We start from the raw sequence: 9,692 nt of genomic DNA, 5'->3' as shown, positions 1-9,692 counted from the left end.
AGAGCCCCAAGGTTCATTAAAGGGAAATTTTCTCCAAGGAAATTCAGCAAGCTATGAGGCCACTCTAAAATAAAATTTTCCCAGCAAAGGCGAAGACCACAACCGAATCTAAACACTCGAATCAAGGAGGGGATATGGAACCACAAAGTCACCAAGCAATTAATTGGAGAGTGTTTGAGCATAAAGACAACTTCAAGCAACATCATCGGTCACATGTCTCCCACTCTAGTCTCTTCTACGTCCAATCAAAGAGTGAGATAAGTGATTTCTTTTGCTTTATAATTCATACACTTAGTACCATCCACCATCCATTTCTTACCATACATTGAAACTACACTTTTTCGTCCGTTTAATTTCTCATACACTTAGTATCCTTATTTCCTTCCACTTCTCTTTATTTGTATTTATGGCATTATCATGGGGGATTAGCCACAACCAACCACGCTCCAAGAGTAGTTAGACACACTTCAGGCACAGTTGGCAAATGAGCATGAGCATAAGGAGAGATTGGAAAAGAAAGTCAATGGTAAGAAAAGGAAGAGGCATTCATCTGACGATGAGTCATCCGACGATGATTCCGAAGATGATCTTATTATTAGGATAGTCAAAGCTACACTAAGAGCACAGAATTCAAAAAAAGCAAGTAAGATAAGTAGAAAAGCTTTCTCATTTTAAAATTTTGATGGAAAGAAAGATGCACGCATTGTCTTGTCTTGGATCACTCAGCTAGACGATTATTTTTCAGGGGAGAAATTCTTTGAAAAAGATAAAATTAAGTGTGTTGCAAACCATTTAGTTGTTGAGAGTGCTGCACTTTGGTGGAACATCACTAAGCACAGTTGACCAAAATCTTGGAAGTCTTTTCAAACGCTTATCAAGAGAGATTTCCTTCCCTCGCACTTCAAAGCAAAAGCCAGACAATAGTGGGATACTTTCAAGCAATTCGACAAAGAAACGATCTCGAGACACCAACTCAATATGTAATATGCTACTACCCTCGTCCAAAATTCAAGGTATGGGAGGACAAGTTCCATATATAATATGCATGGATTTCCTTTAAAAAATTCAAATATGCAAGGGAAAAATATGAAAATTTCATGTCCCCTCCCCCACAAAAAATAAGGTTTATACCTTGAAAAATATGCAAGATTTTAAGATTTGTACATATTTTTCATAATATGCGAGGCCTAAGGGGGGGGGGGGGTTTCTTTTGGATAAAAGGAAGGGGAACACTAAAATATGAAAACCCATCTCCTTTCAACTTAATGTAACTTTTTCATGTGTTATCAAATTTCAAGATGTAAAGACATATTCGATGCTTTTTTAGTGTAGAACACAACCATGTTAATTTTAATAATTTCTACTCATGGCATATTATTAAATTCATCTCATACTCAAGATTTTAATAGGTTTTCTTACTAAAGGGAGTTGGTGCCCCAGGGACATACACTGATAGGTTTTGGCAAACGTTGATCCAATTACAATCCTTAAAGAAAGTGAGTGAGCGAGATCAATGAAGAAAGTATGTGGCAAGTCTAAAATCTAAATTGAGAGCTGAGATCAATAGGTTCCATCATCATTCACTGAACTTTGCTATTTCACTTGCAATGAATTGTGAAAGGAAGAATGGAATCCCAAAAGAAGGGAAGAGCATGGATCAGCCTGCACCCTTCCATAAGAAGAGGAGGTTTGATAAAAAGCCTTTCTTCAAATCTAAATCTGGTTTTGTTCCCTAGAAGACAGATTCTTCTTCGAAGTCGAATAGTGGAAATTTTCACAAGAAGGAAATAAGGTGCTTCAAGTGCAACAAGGTGGGACATATAGAAAGGAAGAAGACTCCAACAACAAAAGTACATATGATTGAGAACGAAGCAGCCAAGCAAGAGGGAGACACCATGTCCAACCATTCCGAAGGTGGAGGTAAGTGTAATTGTCATGCTCTTTTGATAGTGAAAGGTTTTATTAAATGGCAAAGAAGTTGTTATTCTACATGATGATGGTGGTACACATGATTTCATCTCAGAAAGAGCTTTAGCAAAGCTAAACCTAGAGTCATTCCCATCTCATTATAAAGTTAACGCTGCTTTCACCAAGATGAAGTATAATTGCACTAGAGAAGTCAAGGATCTAGAAATTTCAATCAAACCTTACAAGGATAGACGAGACACTGAAAGCATGATTGAAAATGCACTAGGCATTCTTGGAGGTAATTTGCAAGCACACTTCTTCCAGAAGGAATGGAAGAGACAGGATATTCTAGATGTATACCCCAATGCTCATAATAGTAATAAAGATAGTGTAGTCAAGCTTTCTAGCTTGCCAACAAACCTCCAAGATGTGCTGAAGAAGACAATGCACTTCTTTCCTGATACAAGAGGAACCGTGAAGTTCTGGTAGGTTCAAGCAGCAGTAGACCAAATGAAAGGACGTGATGTATCTTTCTCAAGGGTGCGATCTCCAAGAGCGTGCTAACCAACTTGAAGAATTGCATAGATTGCAAATCCCAATTATCATCTTAGTCTGCTGGAGTTGCAATGCACTTGATGACATCTACCCTCAAAGGGATTTTTGAGCAATACGATAAGAAGATGTCTTAGAAGGTGACTTTTCTACAAGAGAAGGCCACCAATGCAACAAAGGCAATGCAACATGAGAAAATTCTCAAGGAGAGTGCAAAATCCAAAGTAAGGGAGGCAGAGGCGGGGGCTTTTCAAGCATGAGAGCAAGCTGAGGTCACTACAAAAATGGTTGACATGGAAAGGCATAGAAGAGAAGAAGTAGAGAAGCACATCAAGGAGCTTTGAGATAGGCTTGAAGAAGTTAGAAGTGATGGGGACATCACGGACAAGGAGCTAGCAATGATGCACAAGGAGCTTGAAGATCAAGAGCCGAAAAGGAGGGTGTTTATAAATGGCTCTGCAACATGCAGGATGCATTGGACATTGAAAAAGACTAGATGATGGAGGAACTGGAAAGGGAGAATGCAGAAACTAGAGCGGTGATGCAGGATCTATGAGAGAGCTTCAAGGCCAGTAAGGATAGGGCAGAGAGCAGCCAAGGTGCAGAAAAGACAATGAGGCAGCTCTCCAAGCCACGAAGGATGCAGAGAGAGCAGCCACGGTGGAGCATGTTGTAGTAGCCATAGTGGGGGTTGTTTTTTGAAACACTGTTGGAAGTTCAAAGAATAAGCTACAAGACCTTGCAACAAGATTACGATAGGGTTGTGCATGAGCTTGCAGTGGCTTTCAAAAGTTTTGAAAAGTAGTCCGTCATTGAGAGAGATTTCCAAAATAGAGTGGAAATCTTCGAAACAGCCCATGATGTTTTTGAGCAATTTAAGTAGCTTCAAGAGATGCTAAGGGAATCTGATGAAGCTGTTGCACGGAGTGAGCAAAGAGTGGAGGAGATGAAGGAGAACATCTGCAGCCTTAGGATGAGGGAGGAAGGAATCAAGAAGCAACTTCATCATATTATAGAGCAAGAATGTGGTATTGACGGCCACAATAGTTAAATCGGATGCCTACCCTATTATGCAGCATGGCCTGAAATGCATGGTCTGCCATACCCCCATAATAGATGACTGCATGATCCGATGGCCTGCGTGCTACCACCCTGTGCATGTTTTTTGCTTTGGGGTGTTTGTGCATGCAAGATCGCTATGTAGGGAATGTCATTTGCCATTGCCTAGGTCATGAACAGATCAAATGTGCCTGCCTGCTACAACTATCTATGATGAGAAAGTAGATGCTGTAGCTCAATTTGTCATTTGGGCAAAAATTACAAAAGACAAGGAGCTCAAATTGAAGAAGGCCATGATTGAAGAAAAAGGAGCCTAAAGGGAGAAACCAGTCCCCTTTAGGAAAGGAGCAAGAAGGGACGAGCCTGCTAACTAGGAAGCTTAAATCAAGGAAAGAGGAAGCGACATGAAGGGAGGGGCCGGGCCCCTGAAGGAAGGAACCAACCCCCTTCAGAAAAGGAGCAAGGAGGGCCGAACCGGCAATCAGGGAGCTAAAAAATGTGACCTTCTCAAAGCAATGTGGAACCAACCCCTTGAAGGAAAGGAGTCTTTGAGATGTAATCTGAAGGAAAGGAGTCTTTGAGTTGTAATCTATGTAATATGTGTGTAATCTATTGAATTATTAATTTTCTCCAGAGTTTACTTGGGCCATGTATCTATTTTAGGATAACACCACCACGGTGGTTCGCTTCTATTATTATGTGGGTCAATGTTTGCTTGGGTACAACCAATCTCACTGCACCCAAAAAAGGCTACACCTGAAAATTAACTGCCACTAGCACTGTGGTTTGCTTCTATTATTATGAGGATATTAATTTAACTGCCACTAGTGCGGTGGTTGGTCGCCAACATGGTGGTTGGTTGCATACTAGGAATATAACTGCCACCAGCACGGTGGTTTGCTTCTATTATTATTATTACAAGACAAGAAGAATGGCATACAATTCCTCTACAATTCATTCATTTAAGAATTGTGGATTAGTTATGGGATTTCATATTTTTCAATGTAAGTGCAATTGTTAGGATATATATATATATATATATACATATTTTTTATTTATATTTATATACATATTGTAATATATGTATATGTATATATATGCAATATTATAATACTTCTAAAGTGACTGAAGTAATGTTTTCTCAGCTATGTGACTAAATAGTGTCCTTTGACAAGCCAAGGACCATAATGTGAGATGAAAGATTTCTATAAACAACAACAGACGAAAGATTTCGATTAGACAACTAATGTGAGACAAAAGATTTCAATTAAAAATTCAAACGATGAGAGGTGGACACGTCAGGTTGTATGAAAGAAGAATGAGAAGGCCGGGCTCAATGAACTCCCTCCCTATTTAAGTGCAATGCAGACACAACTAAGAGCCCAAAATGAAATCTATCCCCAAAACTCTGGATGACCTTCTCGTAGAAATAGACCCAGAGAAGAGAAAGGAAAATAGCTACAAGGATATGACTTGGAGTCGGCAAAGACGGTGAATATTAATTTCCCTAGCTATCATTTTTCCTGCTCCTTTAAGGTACTTGTCAAGCTCATGATGTAGGTTTCTTTTGGCAGGACATGATGGTGGCACGAAGTTGTATAGAGCACCAATACTAGGATGAAGAGGACCTCGAGTGAAAGGAGTTACTATGCATGTACAAGTCGACAAAGGCAAGTAAGCAGTTGGTGGTCCGAGTGTGTAATGAGGTTTGCAATAGTTCATCATACTGGCCTAAAGAGCTAGTAGATGCTTGCTATAGAGAGGTTGATAAGATAGTTGGGAGTTTGGAATTTCCTTGAGCCACAAAATGTCATTGTATTTTTTAAAAAGTAAAATCTTGTAGGAATTTCTTGGACTTATGGACTTTCTTGGACTGCCATCATCCATGATCTATGGTGCTAGTAATACATGATTTTGTGTCGACCTGCTTCCATGTTAATATTGAAATGTTTCAAGTAACCCGGTGCTTGAAATCTAACATTTAAAGATAACCAATCTAAAGGGGACTATTTTAGTATAGCACTGTGTAACGAATCTTAGGATAGCACGGCGATAGTGCAGGATAAGTGGTTGCAAGTGTGGTGGTTAGTTGCACATGGTTAGTTGCACACTAGGATATTAACATCCACCAGTGTGGTGGTTTGCTTCTATTATTACAAGATGAATGGATTTATGGATTCATTTTATGGGATTCAATAAAACCAACGCGGTGGTTGTTTGGGATATACTAAAAACAAGCATGGGATTTATCGTTTGGTATTTACAAAAACAAGTGTGGTGGTTAGTTTGGGATTTATTAAAAGAAGCGTTAATTTTCTCACAATCGTGCCGGCTTCTCCTTTGCATTTCATCCACTTTCACTTCATGGAACACTCTACGTACTATAATATTCTTAAGGCTTTGTTTACTATATGTTGAATGCATGCCTGTGGAGAGATTGGTTGTAATCCATGTTACAGCATCACGGGCATCATTGAGTTTTTCTTGAGGGCATGTCAATTAGTGTTTAAATAGAGCTTTCTTAATAACAGCACCACATCCATCATGTTCACCCTTGCCATGGCTAGACCCAAACCAATTCCACATCATCTCCTGTGAGTCAGCAAATAGATTGTCATCAATCATCGTAGAAGAATTAAGCAAATGATTGTATGTGATATGAATACAAATTATTATATGCTTGTTGTACTAGTGAGCACTTTGTATCTCATCTTATTCTTGAAATGAATAATTTTCAGCAAAATCTATGACAGAGACAATAGTGTCATGGGGAAAATTGGCAAGGCACGGCCTGAACTGCTTATCCTGCCAGCAACTGGTCGTGAAATTGTGAAGCACATATTTTCGGATGGATTGAACCACATGACCTATAAGCTCTCTCGGTTAAGTGCTCTTATGTGATAGTAGCAATCTCTTTTTATCGGATCCTTCAACACTGACATTTTCAAATCTCCTCCATTTTAGAGTAACATGGTTATCTTTCCTCATTTCATTTGGATAGACATGAAATGTCTTCTTCTTCAGCTTCAGACTGCAATGCTTGCATGTGCCACAAATGCATTCAATGTGGTGCTACTCACAGTCTCCATTTGGACAAACCACTAGCTCCCACAGAGACCTTAGGCTACAAAACCTGCTCTCCCTTGCAACATATGATGAGGATCCAGGTGGCCTATAGACTATGCATTCATTGGGGAGACATGGGCATCGATCCCCATGGAGCAATACTCCAACACGACTAGATCTCAAGAAGCTTGCCAAGACAAGTCAAAGTCTGTGTGGTTTGCAACAACAAACATTCTTGTCTTTGAGTTTCCTAGCGTACAAGGGCTTACAATGCTCAAAGCTCCTCTGCCCAATTGAAATGTCAAGATTCTGATTCATAAACTTGAGATACAACTTTGTCTGTTAACCCAACATGCAGGAACAATAGAATAGTGAGCCCTCTCTTAAATGGAACAAAAATATAGTGAGCCCCCTTTTTGCACTACTAAAATAAGGCAAAACATGCTACATGCAAAAATGCGATCTAATTAAAGTATCTTATAAAGCAAAATAATTTTCAACCACCATGCTGGTTTAGGACAGTCACAATTTCAACTATCGGGCTCGTTTAGGATAGTCACAACTATAATCACCGAGTTGGTTTAGGACACGTTTAGGATAGTCAACATGTTTGTCTTGAACTAGCACCGGATTTGTTTAGGATAATTAGATTAAGTCCATGCCATCCCGGTCTAAAAATTAAGTGGTATATGACTTGAATAGTAGACATTAAATTCAACTAATTTAGGTACTAAGAAACACAATAATTTCAACCACTAGGACCACCAACAATTAATGTCTGTTCAACCACGCTAGTTTAGGACAATCACATAGCTGTTGATTGAGCTAAAGTAGCCACGATTGCATGATGTTCCAACCATTGGGCTGGTTTAGTAAAAGAACAATATATTGCTTTTCTGATGCAAAATATATTGCTGTTAAGTTCTGCTCAACCACGCCATCAGGCTGGTCAACAACTTATGTCTATTCAACCATGCTGGTTCAGGACAATCACATAACTGGTGATTGAGCTGAACCAACCATGGTTGCATGATGTTCCAACCATCGGGTTGGTTTAGTAAAATAACAATATATTACTTTTTTGTTGTGAAATATATTTCTGTTAATTTTTGCTCAACCATGCCACCGGGTTGGTCAACAACTAATGTCTGTTTAACCATGCTGGTTTAGGACATTCACATAACTGGTGTTTGAGCTGAACTAGCCTACGGTTGCATGATGTTCCAACCACTAGGCTAGTTTAGGACAATCACATTTAGTATAAGCCTAGTTTAAGAAATGAAATAAGTAAACTATCCCAAAGCTCAATCACAAACAACCACCGAGCTAGTTTAGGCACCACTAACCTGCATTGTATTAAGCATGTGTATGATGTGCTTTTCAAACACCTTACATCCCATTTGCTTTTTATAGATGTCCTTTTTATTCGGAGAAACTCTCGTATTTTTGTGCCAAAATGTCGTCACTGTAGCAATGACTTCCGCACCTAGGTTGCCTCTCCTTTTCTTGCATTCTGCTGAAGCCCATAGACTTCTTAGATTAGGACAATCGTGCATTACTTCTGCTCTACAATCAACCACAATCAACCGCTGGAGCCACGTTGGTCCTAATTGACAACATCTTCAACATTGTGCACCCGAGCTGTTTCTCCTTTCTTTCAAGGGACACCAACATAGCTAATGTTGCCCTCTTTGTAGCTAGTTGATCTAAGTTGTGCACCCCTTTCACTTTCTATAGGTCATTTCTCAGGTTAGAGAGCATCGCCTCTTGGGCGTGCATCTCCCGAGTGTTGGTAGGGTTATTACTCTATAAGACTTTAGGGTGCAAGCTAAAGCTTGAAGCTTGTTAAGACTCGAGACTAGTATTCATTTGAATGGCCTGATGTTGTTGCCTCGATTGCTCCCACCAATTATGACACCATGGCTTATGTTCATCGCTCCAATGGCAATGATCAAATGCATGCATTTGCAACTGCTACCTATTGCTTCCATAAGGAGTCTTCTTTTTTCTTGTTGTTTCTCCCTTCGCAAATGTTACAAAAGTGTCTTTTGTTGCCGTTTTGATACCATGCCATTGCTTTCCTTGACCCGCAATCTGTTCCTTGTGCCTTGACTAGGCTTTTTAGCTTTCATGTCTCGTAGCATCTATCTGCTTCTCTTGCAAGCCATGGTGAGATGCATGTTGCCATTGATGCCATGGCCATAATCAGTCTAGAATAGACCGTGCAAGGTCACATCAAGGTGCATGCAAGTTGCTGGGTGTTTGCAAGGCGGGGGCATGTTGCAAGTACTTAATCTTCCAAGATTTGATGGGCAAGAGGTGTGAAAATTCAAAATTCGCTGGAGTAGCAAAATTTTCAGCCCCATGCATCAGTTTTCCCCCCTCTAGCAATAACTGTCATCAGAATTGGATATCCCAAACAAGTGCAATGTGGCCTCAAATGCTTCAAAACACAAATGGGCTAAAGGGCATGCTATTTGATGCTGTGTATTATGAAATGCAATGAAATTTGGCATGCTTATGAGCCATATAGCAAGCAAGTGCATGGAAAAAGAAACAATTCAAAATTGTCAATAGTGTTAGATTTATTAAATGATCTTTGCACATGCACAAAGCGCACATTTTTAACTTCTTCCCTTTTAGGGTGAATCTAGATGCCAATACCAACAACTATCAGTGTTTTAAGATGACCATGCAGTAGTCCCACTAGTTTGGTTTCCAAATTTTCAATCTGTTTTGGTTTTCAATAAATTTAAAAAAAAGTTATGGAGCATGCCCTCAAATGGGTGCGCATCACTTTAGCACAACATTGGGGGCCCATTAATCCATGACTCATGTTTCATTTGGGTATATCCTTGGGTTGAGGAGAAGCTCACGTAGTGTACTTTTGAATGATTCCTTGGTTGCATGTATGTACATAACAAAATTTTGATGTTTTTGAATAAATATCTATATCTTATAGTCTTCAGGATGCATGATTCACATGTAAGATAGCACTTATAATGCTTTAATGGTCTCATTATAAATCCTTATTCCATAAATTTTTGGTCTCATTTTCAATTTTGGAATGTGTACTACAACTTGAAGACAAAGTTTGCCGAATTCCG

This window comes from Dipteris shenzhenensis, chromosome 33 (assembly GCF_047967505.1).
Source record: "Dipteris shenzhenensis isolate YYH24624 ecotype China chromosome 33, Dip_SZ_1.0, whole genome shotgun sequence".
NCBI lineage: Eukaryota > Viridiplantae > Streptophyta > Polypodiopsida > Gleicheniales > Dipteridaceae > Dipteris > Dipteris shenzhenensis.
Note: the sequence above shows the minus strand (reverse complement) of the source record.